Source organism: Coloeus monedula (assembly GCF_965178545.1).
Source record: "Coloeus monedula genome assembly, chromosome: W".
Taxonomy (NCBI): domain Eukaryota; kingdom Metazoa; phylum Chordata; class Aves; order Passeriformes; family Corvidae; genus Coloeus; species Coloeus monedula.
Window position 1 is genome coordinate 18,567,996 of NC_138821.1, and position 13,370 is coordinate 18,581,365.

Here is a 13,370-nt window from a genome sequence, read left to right on the forward strand (position 1 = left end):
TCCTTTATAAAGTGTCCAAGTTCGCCACAATAGAAACAGCGGGCATTCTCCTTAGAGACTGCTGCAGCAAATGCACCGGAAACTCCTTCTGTGATGCCCTTTACAACTGCTTGGGTCATTGTGTTTTCTGTGGATGTGTGTCTAGTACAGGTCTCTATCATTTGTTCTATTGTGGGTTCTATGTCCATGGGTAGGGCCCTCAAGATATTCTTACATTGTTCGTGAGCATTTACTATGGCAAGTTTGCCCAAAAGTTCTTTTCGTCCATCCGGACTTTCTATCTGTCTCTCTAAGCTAGCTTTCAAACTATCAACAAACTGAATGAAGCTTTCATTTGCTGACTGTTTGATGTTAGAGAAATATTGTGTAGGAACAGAATCATCAGGGGTGAGAAACAGCGATGTCTTAGCTGCAGTAGCTATGTCTTGTAATGCTACTTCAGGTAAGGTTGTAGCTTGATCTAAAGGTTTTTGGAGGTCACCTTCTCCAGCCAGTTGTTCTATTGTCCAATCTGTCTGATTTGCATCTTTAGCACAAGTGTCAGACAGTGTTTTTAAATGTCTTTTCCAATGCCTTTCCCATAACATATATTCGGCAGGGGAAAGGATGCAGTTAATAATGTTTTTAATATCATGTGGTACTAATGTATAGGCAGAGAAAGTGGCTTCCAATAAGTTTCTAAAGAAATGTGACCCTCTCCCATGGTCTTTTGCTGCCTTGCTAAGCTCTTTGATTTCTTTGTATGGGATAGGTTCCCATGTTTTTGTAGATGGACCACCCCTCCTCCCTCTCCCTATAATGACTGGAAAAGCTGAAATTTTCTGAGCCAACTCCCAATCCCCCTCCCGGTTTGCTTCCCTGCGTGTCTGTGCCCATCGGTCTTCAGATTGAGAGTCAGAGCTGCTGCTACTGTCATCTGAACAGAAAGGATAGGCCGTGTGAGGGCGGGGCTGGGATACAGGGGGCGTAGCGCGGCGTTTTCGAAATGCCGGCTCTGCTTTACCCAGGGCAGGAATGGCGGGGGGTCGGGGGTGCTTTGAGGGGTGGGAAGGGGTCCTGTTATGGCAGCATGGGGGTGGAGAGGTTGTACAGCAGCAGGTCGTTTGGGGGGGGGGTTCAGATTACAGGTAGTGCCGGTTTCACAATTCCATGTGGAGTCGGGGTGGGCAAAAGGAGGGGGGGGAGGGGGCAGTAGGCTCTAGCGCAGCAGCGGGGGGAATGGGGATTGCGCAAGAGCCCGTAGTAGGGGGAGGGGGGGTGCAGGGAGAGGGGGAACATCAGCAGGGATTGCGCAAGATGCAGCTGGGACGGGGGAGAGCGGGTGTGCCGGCGCCTGCCAGGGTGGCAGAGCCATTTGCGGTGGGGGAAGGGGGGAGGGAGATTCCATTCTATGGGCGATAGCCTGAGGCGGTGCCGCGGATAGCTGCGTTCCGCCAGCGGCGAGAGGGGCAGACGCTGGCGGGGGGCGTGACGCTTGTTCCGTGCCCCACGGTGTGTGCGCGGAGCTCTGCGGGACCGGTCCCATGTTGTACCATGCTTGTTCCGTGGGTGCGGGGGGGGGGCAGCGGCGACGGGGCAGCTTGCTGGGACGGGGCCGCCGCGCTGGGGTGTGGGGGGAGCAGGACCGCGTGGAGCAGGGACGCGGCAGGGAGCTGGGACGCGGGGGCGTGGGACGCGGTGGGGTGGGGGGGGTCGGAGGCACCGCGGGTCGGTGCGAGAGGGGGAAGGGTGGTGTCGTGCGGAGAGGGTTGCGGGATACCAGGGGCACAGGGAGACGGGGCTGGGGGGGGGGCTCAGAGGCATGCATCCCGGGGAGGGGGGGATGAGTCTGGGATGGGTGCCGCGTGTGCTGCCTGGGGGTTGACAGTGGAACCGAGGGGGCGAGCAGGGGGGGCCGGACAGGGGAGGACCGTCGGGAACAGGGGATCGGGGAAGGGAAGTGGGGGGGCCGGCGCCCCTGCCGGGCCAGGGCCAGGGCAGCTGGCTGGGTCCGCGCTCTGGCTGGCCATTGCCGGAGGCGGAGAGGGGGGATGGGAGGGGGAAAGGGCAGAGAAGGGGTTTGGCTGAGGGGGGGTTTTCGCACGACACATTTTAACCAGTAAATGAAATAAAGGAATGAATTTGGAAACTGACAGGTTTCCCGAGGCTTGAGAGGAATACAGTTTGTTCCCCACACTGTCCCAGAACGAATCAGAAAGAACAGAATCGGTGGTAGCTTCAGGGAAATTTAGAGATATCCAATTACTGAAAGATTTGAGATTTTTCTTAGAAAGAACACCTTTACGGAATTTAAAGTCAGATTTTAAGAGAAGAGTTAGAAGAAAGGGGTATAGGTCTCTCTCAGATTGGGAAAGGCTGGGTTTAGCTTGCCTTTGTCCCATCTTAGTTCCTCCCTCAGCGGAAAAGGAGAAAAAAACCCAAAATAACTTAAAATGCGCGCAAGAGGAGAGCAGAGCCCCAAGTTTAAACTTACAAATCCCGTTTTCTGGTGGGGCTGGCTCCTGGAAAGGTCTGCTGAAGGGGTGGTCTGGCAGTTCGATCCTCAGGGACTTAGTCCTAGGTCGGAGGAGAGGATCTCGAACTGTCCCCATCCAAAAGGCCTGCTAAAACGTAGGTCTATCTTCAGAGGAGCAGCACACGAACGGCTGGTTCTGTCTTGGCGATCAAGACACAGCTCAGGCCAGGTCCGGGGCTCCAGGATCCAAGGCTGTTCGGGCGCCAGTTATTACAGCTGGTGGTGGGGTCCTAGGCTGTGACCCAGGAAGAGATGACCGGTCCAGGGAGATGGTCCCGAAAGGAATCGCCTTCCCAGGGTCCGGTGTCTTCCTCTCAGCTGCTGGCAGAGGGGCCCTTGCAGAAGCTGTCAGCTCTTTAGTGATATCAGCTCGTGATTCCAGCTCAGCTCTGCAGGGCAGCCTCTAGGCCAAACCAGACCAGAGAGAGAGACGAGAAGGCCCGTGTGGCTGGTTCCGCACGAAGGTAGCTTTATTGTGGGTCCTCTCCGGCGAAGGGAAGCCAGGGACGAGCTATCTCTCTACAGAGGCGAATTGGTCTTCTTTTATAGGGATACAGGGGATCAGCAAGGGGACCAATGGATTACAGAGGGTCTGGGACAGGCCAATGGGTTACAGAACGATCTGCATAGGGTCTCCCAAAGGATTGTGGGTCTACTTTTCCTCACCATGACTCAAAAGTAGTCACCTTTCCAGGGAGTCCTGCTGGAAGATTGCAAAATCTTTTATCTCAGCAGACATCCCTCCAGGGCAGTGGCTGGGCATATCCCACACTATAAGATGATTAATTGTATATAACGCTTTTCTTGTCGACTCTGTGGGGTTTCTCCATGCATTCCCTCTTTTTGTTTCTCTAAAACATGCTTCAAGGTGCCGTGAGCACGTTCAACAATGGCTTGGCCAGTAGGAGAATGCGGAATACCCAAAGTATGGTTCACACCCCATAGTTGCAAAAACTGCTGCATCTTCTGTGACACATAGGCAGGGCCATTATCGGTTTTCACAGAAGGAGGCACGCCCAAGATCGCGAAAGCCAGTTTCCAATGGGCAATGACATCGCGACCTTTCTCTTCAGTATGAGCAGACACCCACATAGCTGAGGAGAAAGTGGCAATAGACACATGCACATACTTAAACCAGCCAAATTCGGGGATATGTGTTACATCCGTTTGCCAAAGCTGTAAGGCTTTTAGGCCTCTGGGGTTTACCCCCAATGGCAAAGGTGCAGCGAGTCCGTGACAGTCAGCACAAGCGCTGACAATGTCCCGAGCCTCAGTTGGCGTTAAGTGAAACTGCTTCTGCAGGGTATGTTCACTTTGATGGAAAAAAATGTGCGATGCTGTGGCTTGTGCAATTTTGTCAGGCTGAGGCGCTACCCAGGCAGGGTTAGCTAGCCTGTCAGCCCTGGCATTGCCTTCTGTTATGAAACCTGGCAAATTGGTGTGACTTCGAATATGCAGAATGTAATATGGGTGCACCTGAGCTTGAATTGCACACCACAAAGTTTTCAATAGTGAAAACAGAGCCACATTATTGACTTCCTTCAGAAATGAACAATCTAAGCATTGGGTTATATCTGCTACGTAGGAAGAATCAGTGACCAAATTCAAAGGTACCTGAGAGAACCGCTGAAAAGCCATGGCAACAGCCCTCAGTTCAACCAGCTGGGCTGAGCCTGTCTCGTGGCCTTCCAGCACCTGCCACTCAGATTCCTCCTTCCAGGTAACAATAGCTTTCCCAGTTTTCCTGGACCCATCTGTGAAGATGGTGGGTCCTTGCACTGGCACCTGACTATTTTTTGGCTGCATGATGAAGCTTGTAGATTTTGCCAATTGCAGTAATTTATGGCTGGACAGATAATAAGCAATCTGCCCTGAAAAATTCTGCAGCGCACTTTGCAAAGGAGCGCTGTTAATAAGGCTCCACTCAAAGTGTTCCTGCTGTACTGGAAGAACAATTGTTGCAGGATCCACTGCCATTAATTGCAAACACCATTGGCGGCATTTGATTATCAAACAAGTGATTAATTCAAACAACGTGGGTGCTGTCTTTTTTGGCTGATGAGGCAAAAAGACCCATTCCTGGATATGCAAAGGGTCGGGCCATTGTTTATTCCACTAGCCAATGATACCTGTAGGATGTAGATCTGGAGTGGTAATGAAAACAGTGATAGCAATGGAGGGATCCACTCGATAAACCTGATGAGCAGAAACAGCCTGCTGCACCTCCTCCAGCACTCGTCGCGCTTCAGGAGTCCATTTCCAAGGTGAATTCAACTCAGGGTCCTGCTTTAAAATATTAAAAAGCAGGGAAAGTTGTGCTGTGGTTAGCCCTAAATAAGGACGTAACCAATTAATGATACCCAGCAATTTCTGAGCATCATTCAGGGTCTTAATAGAATCCAAGAACTGCACCCCTTGGTGTTGCAGTTTGATCCAAAATTTTGACTCCTAAATATTTCCAAGGAGGATGCTGTTGAACTTTCTCCGGAGCCGCTTGCAATCCATAAGAATACAGAGCAGTGAGCAGCAGAGGCTGTATCCTCAGCAGCTCATCCTGGGTGGATGCTGCCACCAGGATATCATCCATATAATGGCAGCAGTATGCCTCAGGAGTTTCCTTGGGATAACTTGATGTTGTATTCCTGTAGTGGTTTGGTCCAAAGTACTCATTACTGTTTATCTTCTGTGAGATAAGAATTAGGAGAAAAGCAAAGCAGGCACTAAACTTGAAAGAATATAAAGAAGTTTATTAATAGACCTAAAATAAGGAAAAAGAAAAGAAAAAAAATAAAATCATACCACACCTTCAGAACTCTTCTCCTCCCCCCACCTTTCTCCCTTCTCCCACTGACAATGTAAAAAGACAACCCTTAAGATGTTCAGTCTGTTTACCACTTCCATAATAACCTTGTTCAGTCCATTTAGGAAGAGGAGTCTCTCTTGCCCATGCTATGGAGATATTATCACAACGAGACAGCCGCTTGGGTTGGTTCTCTGCTCGCATCATGTGAGAGTCCCCCTCCCACGACTTGCAGCTTTTCCCACAACTGCTTTTGAGGGTCCAATCTTGAGCTACTGGGGTACAATTTTAAGGTTGAGCCGTTCAGAAACAAAAGTTCTCTTCACCCATCTCTGGGAGCATTTCATCTCTAAGAACAGAGGCCCTCCTCCTTCCCTGGGAGCAAAGGGTCCTCCTCATCTTCATCTTTAGGACTGTCTCTGTGAGCATCTCTAGGAACAGAGGTCTTCTCCTTTCCATTTGGAGCAAGAGTCCTCATTGCTTCCATCTCTCCCTGTTCAAACTTCTCATCAAATTACAGCTGCGTCAGCATCTGCCTATCTCAGCGCAGGTGCTTTTGCTCACAAGTTGAAAACTCCACCCCCCATGCCTTCATGAAATTACAATGGGTACTCTGATACATCATAGCTTTACAACAGAATTTCAGCTTTAAGCATCTCCTCTTTCTCCTCCCTCAGGTTTTCAGCTCTTCATAGCACTAAAAGGGTTAATCTCACCTAGGCCTTGCAGCTGGAATTTTGCTTATCGCTGTTGGTCACATGATCTTTGCTGGACAGCAGGGCAGCTTCAGCTGAATCTTGGCCGCACTGGAGACGGGGAGCCGGGCCACTCTGTCTGCACATAGCAGGGCTGCGGGGGGGGGATTCCTTGAGTGGAACAGGGCTGCACAGCTCCAGGATGGCTGTGTCCCGGCCTGGCCTGGCCTGAGCAGGGCCTGGGCCAGGCCCGCTGGGCCCCCGTACGGGGCCTCGCAGCCACATGTCCCAGCGCTGGAAACGAGACAGAGTTCTGCCCGGGGTTTGTCTATTCTTAAGTGTGGATCACAGAGGTGGTCAAATTTTTAAGTGGCTTAAAAAGTTGTCGATATTCAAACTAGCCAGTTAATAGGTTCGGTCAGGTCATAGAGGAAGCTGTAAGTACCCCTTTGCAAAAACACCACTTCCGGGACTATGTTTGCTAACCCATGACAATTCCCTATCGCTGCGCTATGCCCAGAAATTAGTATATATACCTTTCTATGCTTTTAAACTGAACCTGAGCGGAGAGAGAAAAAAAAACCTCAAGCACACAAACAGAGATAACACACTCTCATTCTCTGCATTTTTTTTGGCTTCTGCGTTTTGCTGCTGGGGGAGAGGAGTGGAGAAGCACCCTGCTTGCTTGTTCAGCCAACTTTCAGGGTTTTTTCTCCTCCAGAGAGTTGAACTTTGGTCTTTTCCTGGAATTTCGGTTTTTTCCCTTTCTCTGCTGGATTGTTTTCAACATCAGAACACGTTGGGACTGTTCTCCACCAAGGGCCCTAGCCCCTGGAGAAAGGGGCCCACCCCATCCCAGCTCGAAGGAGGAGGACCAAAGGGAGGACTCTAATATTTTCCCAGGTTTTTTCTCCACAGCGAGAGATTGTATCATTTAGCATTATTATCCTTTTTCTGCATGTTCGCTAAATAAATAGTTTTTATCTCTTTCATTTTCCTTCGAGGAAAAAGTTTTATTCCCGAACGTGGTGGGGGAAGGGTGGTTTGTAACCTGCTCTCTCTCAGAGGATATATTTCTAAATTTGGCCAAACCGCCACAAATCTGCTCACGGACCCCAGACAAAGCCTGAGTGACATACCATTAGCAGATAGTTGGGCTGTTCTTCATGCCCTGAGGTAGAATCTTCCATTGATATTTCTTTGCAGGTTCAGCATTGTTAACTGCAGGCACAGTAAAAGCAAATTTTGGGTTTTCATTAGGATGCAAAGGAATTGTGAAAAAGCAATCCTTCAAATCAATGATCAGGATTTCCCACCCTGTTGGAATCACAGTGGGAGAGGGAATACCAGGCTGCAATGCCCCCATGCTTTCTATCACTGCACTTACGTTTCGGAGATCCTGCAACTATCTCCACTTCCCTGATTTTTATTTAATTATGAAAACAGGAGTGTTCCAGGGACTAGTAGAAGGCTCAATGTGTCCCTGTTGTAATTGTTCTTGAACCAACTTATGAAGGGCGACTAATTTCTCTTTTGGTACGGGCCACTGGGATTCCCAGATAGGGTTGTTTACTAGCCACTGCAAAGGCAGCATAGGATACTCTGTGCCCTTCAGCACAGTGACCCCCATCAAAAATGTGTCCCTATCCGTACCCCCCCAGGCTGCCAACACATCCCACTCCCAAAGGTTAAGCGGAGCTGCAGTGACGTTGGGCCGAACTGTAGCTGTTTGTCCCTCCGGGTTTTTTACCACCACAGGTCGTTCGCTTAAATACCTCTTTGTGGTTCCTCCCAATCCTGCGATGGCCGACTCCACAGGGGCTAAAGGCCACGTAGGAGGCCACGCAGAGGAGATGATTGTCACATCAGCGCCCGCGTCGATCAAACCTTGGAGCTGGATCTGGGGCAGATGGGCATTTGGCAGGATTAGGGTACACATCATCTGTGGCTTTTGGCTAGAGATGTCTGCAGTCCAGAAGATCTCTGGAAGTCCCATAGATCCAAGCTGCCATCTCCACGACTTCGTTGTTCTGACCTGGGAACACATTACTTAAAAGGCACAAGTTGAGCGATGCGAGTCTTTTCAAGAATAGTGACGGGGGGGTGGGTATGGAAACCATAGCACAAATCTGGCCTGTAAAGCCAGCATCAATGACTCCTGGGTGTACAAAGATCCCTTGAAGGGTGTCACTAGATCTTCCCACAAGCAATGCACTAGATCCCTGACCTAGGGGTCCAAATGTATCCAAGGGAACCTTATGAACACGACCGGATTCTAAGATGACTGTTGCTGCGGTGTGCACATCCACCCCGGCTGATCCCTGGGTGCTGCCTCTAAGCTGGCTGAGTAGGCCTGTGTCTGTGCCATGCCCTGGGGAAGTATTTGTGTCTGAGCGCAATTCCCCCTTACGCTCCTGTTCATGTTTCCCAAGCTAGTCAAAAGCTGACTGTTGGCATGGTACATAGATTCACAGTATTTTGCATAATGACCTGGCCTATCGCATCTCTCACAGTGGGAACTTCCCTTGTTCTCTTTCTGCTTCTGTCTAGCCTGTTTCTGCTTGCTCTCAACCTTAGGCTTCCTTTGTTCACGATCAGAATTTACTTGAATAGGCTGCAGAACTGCAGCCAAAGCAGATTTATAATCCCCAGACCCCACCTTAGAGCACGCTTCAACCATCTCTGTTAGTGTAGGGTCCCTTGGCAAAGCATCTATGATCTTTCTATACTCATCGTTGGCATTATCTCTTGCTAATTGTTTGCACAACATCTGCCTTAATGTCTCATCTTCAACCTGCTTCTCGAGGGCCGCAGCAATTTTTTCCACAAAGGATAAAAATTGCTCTTTCTGCCCCTGAGATATTTTCACATATCGTGTTTTAGGAGCAGCCATGTCTATACTTTTTAATAGAGCTCCCATACCAATCCTTTGAGCCTGTTCAAGGACCTGAGGATGCCAGGTAGCTTGGAGATCGGGATTAGAAAAGAAATTAGCTCCCATAAGAGCATCTACTCGAACTCCATGTCTGGGATCAGTTGGAGGCAACTGCACATTCTGAGCTGCAGCTTTTTCAGCCATCCTTCTCCAATTGCTCTCAAAAACTGTAAATTACACAGGTTGAAATATCACCTGACCTAAATGCTTAATATCAAACGGAGAAAGCAGATCAGTATTCAGCACTCTAATAACCTGCATGACTTCAGGAGAACCGAGCCCATATTGTGCCACTTTGGATTGTAAATCTTGGATCACCCTCCGAGCAATAACCTCACGCTTGTAAGGCTGACCCATGTTGGGAAGAGCCTTCTGCACAGGAAAGGCTTGGATAACCCCCTGCGAGGGTTCGCTATCGCCTTGATCTACCATTACACCTTCTCGAGGTACTGTAGCAACCTGCACAGGTCCCTCTGCATCTTCAGGCATCCCTACTTTCTCTATTAAATCCCAGTCTCCCGCCTCCAGAGCCCGCAACCTGACCGCCTCCCAAAAACGCCTTGAATTTTTTGGACGCACAGTCACCTTACACTCTGGAAGCGTCCAAGGACAGTTCTGGGGCAGCCGACTTACTGATTGCCGGCGTCTGGCCACCACCACAGTCTCCTGCTGTGGAGCAGGTGTTTCCTCTGTATTACTGTTTGCTTCGTCAGGCAGGAGTATTTCCGATGGCTCCAATGCAGATGAAGAAAGCTGGCAGGGTATGGGCGCCGGGCCAGCGGACGGCGTAGCAGCGGAGGCTGTAGACGGTTGTATGGAGGGTAGCGATGTAGCTACTCGCAGCAGTGCCACTGTCCGTGCAGGCGCCGCCGCCGGGGCCGCTGCCGGCACGGGTCCGGCCACGGTTACCAGCAGCAACATCTCCAGCAGTACTGCCAGCTGCTGTGATACCTCCCGCATCACCGTAAGCTGCTGTGCCAAGAGGTCCGCCATTGGCGGCTGTGCTGTCTGCACCTGCACAGGAAAATACCCGGATGCGGGCACATGCGCATAAGGCCACCCAGATACGAGCGCGTGCGCGGAACAGCCAGGTGCTGTGAGTACATGCGCAGAGCAACAGGGCGCCGTGGACGTGTTCGCGGAAGAAAAACCATATACCATATGGTCAAGCGGCCACGCTGTTATGCCGACTATTGAATGCGGCTGTGGCGGAAGCAGCGCGGGCATTTCGGGCGCCGCCAGGGCCGGTTGCGGAGGGGCTGTAGGAATGACAGATCCTGCTACACTAGCTGAAGGCAGCGGCGCAGAGGAGGGAGGGGCCGCTGGGGCAAAGGGTGGGTGACGCTCCAACTCTTTCTGTTGTTCGAATATCTTTGCAAGTTGTTCCGCAGGTGAGGGGTATTTCGGCATCACGAATTCGCGGGGAGAGGGATATATAGGGGGCACATAGTCATGCGGCAAGGGATAGGATTCCCGAGCAGTCTCCGCGACTCTCTCAGGCTTCGGCAGTACCGGAGACGCGGCGACTGCGCTGCCTGTGCTGTCCTGAATCGCTCCACCCTCTGATAACTCATCGCCCTCTTCAGAACCTTCACCCTCCGAGCCCTCAGAGGCTGGTAATTCTTTTCCTTCTCCTTCCGCTGTCCACTGTTGCAGTATATCAAATAGAGAACCCCAGGTACAGAGCAACTCGACTATGCTCTTATCCCCGTACACGGTATCATGAATTAATTTATCTCCTAACTGCTGCCAAGCTTCTAGGCTAAATTCAGTGTCAGGGTCTGCTGAAAACTCATGCTCTGCCGCCCATTGCAACAGTTCATACAGAGCATTCTCGGCTATCTTAGCCCCCGTGAGCGTTAACATAGATTTCCAGGCAGAAAGTACCCCGTGCCTTCTTTTGAGGATTTATGTCCCATCTTTTCAGTTTAGGGTTCCGTCCCCGCAGCCCCGGGGGAGGGGGGAGGGGGGTGCACGTACCTCCGAGAGAGAAGTTCAGTTGCAGTACGCGTCGCGGGTAACCAGATGTCGGTGTTGTACCGGGGACGGCGAGAATAGCGACATAAGTTCAGTCCAGGAGGAAATGGAAATATTTAGTAAATTACAAACTCGTTTATATAACTTGGTTCGCTAGAATGGCATGAGGCCATTGGTCCCTTGACCATCCACCTCTCAGAGTGATTGGTTAAGACCCTATAACACCCATTTCAAAATATTTTCTCCAGTGTACCATAACAGTACTACACAACAAGCTTGCACCTGTGAGATGAAGTCTTGGTTTACAAAAACCTCTCACTCTTTTCAGCTAGTGAGGAAAGGGCAGTCAATAACTAACTCATGTAAGCACAAGTTAACTATTGGGAGACAGCAAATGTTAGTTCAGACAGCAGATGTTAATTACAAAACCTAAGAAGCTGAATTCACCCTAATCTTGTCAAGATAGAGGGGACAAGGATTATCTCAGAGACTGCTGAATCATTCCTCAAAGGACCACGCATGCCCAGGGAGAAAGGTGAAAAGTGCACTGTGAGGAAGACTACTGGTCTTCATCAGGAAGACCCCCGAGGAAGAGGAGAGGCCTTCCTCAGCGCGACCACCAGGACACACAGCGCATGCGTGACCTGTATGCTAATGATATGAATGACTTCCGAGAAATACGCCTGTCCCAAGGAATGTGATGAATATTCATAACTTAACCCTTAATACTGTATTGTAGGGAGCACTGGTGTGTGTGTTTTGGAGGAGCGATCCCCACACACCCGGCACGCCGAATAAAGCAAATACCCACTTTTCTGACTGTCTCTGAAGTGTCTCCTGGCCCGGTTGCGGTGCGATTCAATCTGGCACCCCGAGATGGGACCCTATCTGCCCGGCTGCTGGATCCAGGGGTAAGCAGACCTCCCAGTCGCGACCCTGAATTTTCAGGGGGAGCTCAGCTGTCCTTTGGCTCATGGCGGGGGCAGACAAGGACCATCTGCACCAAATTAAGGTATTTGCTATTCCTTTTAAACACAGAAATACCTGCAGGTCCAGGGTTCGAGTCCCTGAGGGTGGGTTGAAAGTCCCAAGGAAGACTGGGTCTCCCAAAATCAGTCCTGGGCAAGAGGAAAAGTACTTTTAAGGGGTTGGACCCCGACTTTTAAAGGGGTTGGACCCCCCGGGGTCGGACCCCACCGTGAAAGGTACCTTTAAGGGGTTGGACCCCACTGTCATGTGCTATTGAACTGCTACTTTTGTTTTGTCTGTTGCTATTCTGCTGCTGTGTGGGAGTGGATGAGACGTGCTGTTAAAGTACGAAGCAAGTGAGGGGCTCTATCTGCGGTTCTGTACCCCGGCGACGGGCTCGGCCAGAGAAAAGCAAAGCGTTTGGCAAAGAGTGAATGAGTATAAATCATATAAACCGTTGGTTTGGAATTCAACCTTACTATCCGAAGGGGGGCACATTTTAGAGGAGAAAAGATTTTAGCTATGGAATTGAAAACATCCAGACCCCCAACGCCTTTCTGATATAGCTCCATCTGATTTCCCTTTTGAAATCCCGTGTTTAGTGTGTGAAAACAGTTGTGAAGCTTGTATTTGTGTGCATGTATTAATTGTGAGAGAAAGTGGTATTGTACTTCTACTAGATGGAGTGGGTGGTGTCCAAGCTGCCAGAGGAGAGAGCTTGGTATCAGATTAGAAAGAGCAGGAATAAAGAACTTGGCAAAAAAAAAAAAAAAAAAAAAAAAAAAAAGAAGCTGTAGATAATGTTAGGGCGAGGGGAGAGTGGCAGAGAATAGTGAGAGATTTGAGAGGAACTGGTTAGAAAAGTACAGCAGGTGTATGTAAGAAGAGATGAGGAAAAGGCAAAAGCAATGGCAAAGGTGATGGCAGAGGTTGTAAGAATTGTAGACATTGTGGTTAATAGATTTGGGTGTTATTTCCCTTTTCTGCTTGGTATTTTGTGCGGAGCTGTAAGGCTCCTGTTATGTGGTGCTTGTGCAGAGCCGAAAGGCTCCTGTTTGGAGGGGACCCATGCCCCTGTGCCTTTTGTGTTTTGTTGTGAAAAGCCAAAATTGGCAGGTTTCAGTCCTGAGGTGAATCTGGAGCTCCTATCCTGTGGGGAACTCCCCCACCAGTCTGTAGTTTATTGTGGAGAACTAGAATTGGCAGATTCTAATCCTGCAGCCAATTCTGCAGCTGTAGGCTTGTGGAGATGGTGTTGTCCCTGTGCAGGCCCAGGTATTTGTCATGCAGCCTTGTCTGCAGGGGCTGTAGAGAAGCCTATGGGCAAAGTGTTTTGCTGTCCTTCCTTGGTTAATTTGTTAGTCACCTCTCTACTCCTGGGGTGGACTTGGTAAAAAAAAAAAAAATTGAGATAAGGAACAATTGGTTACTAAAAGATGATTGATTACTAAAAATGTGATTAGTTATTAAAAGGAAAAA

General features: G+C 49.9%; 1 long non-coding RNA gene across 1 annotated transcript; it reads right to left on the reverse strand.

Annotated features, from left to right (window-relative positions):
- Nucleotides 1-5,378: 5,378 nt before the first annotated feature.
- LOC309584555 lies at nt 5,379-8,097 on the reverse strand. Its single transcript, XR_014227239.1, has 3 exons — nt 7,786-8,097; nt 7,150-7,231; nt 5,379-6,164 (listed from the first exon to the last, which is right to left on the reverse strand). It is a non-coding gene; the product is annotated as an uncharacterized lncRNA (long non-coding RNA).
- Between the last annotated feature and the right edge of the window lie 5,273 nt (nt 8,098-13,370).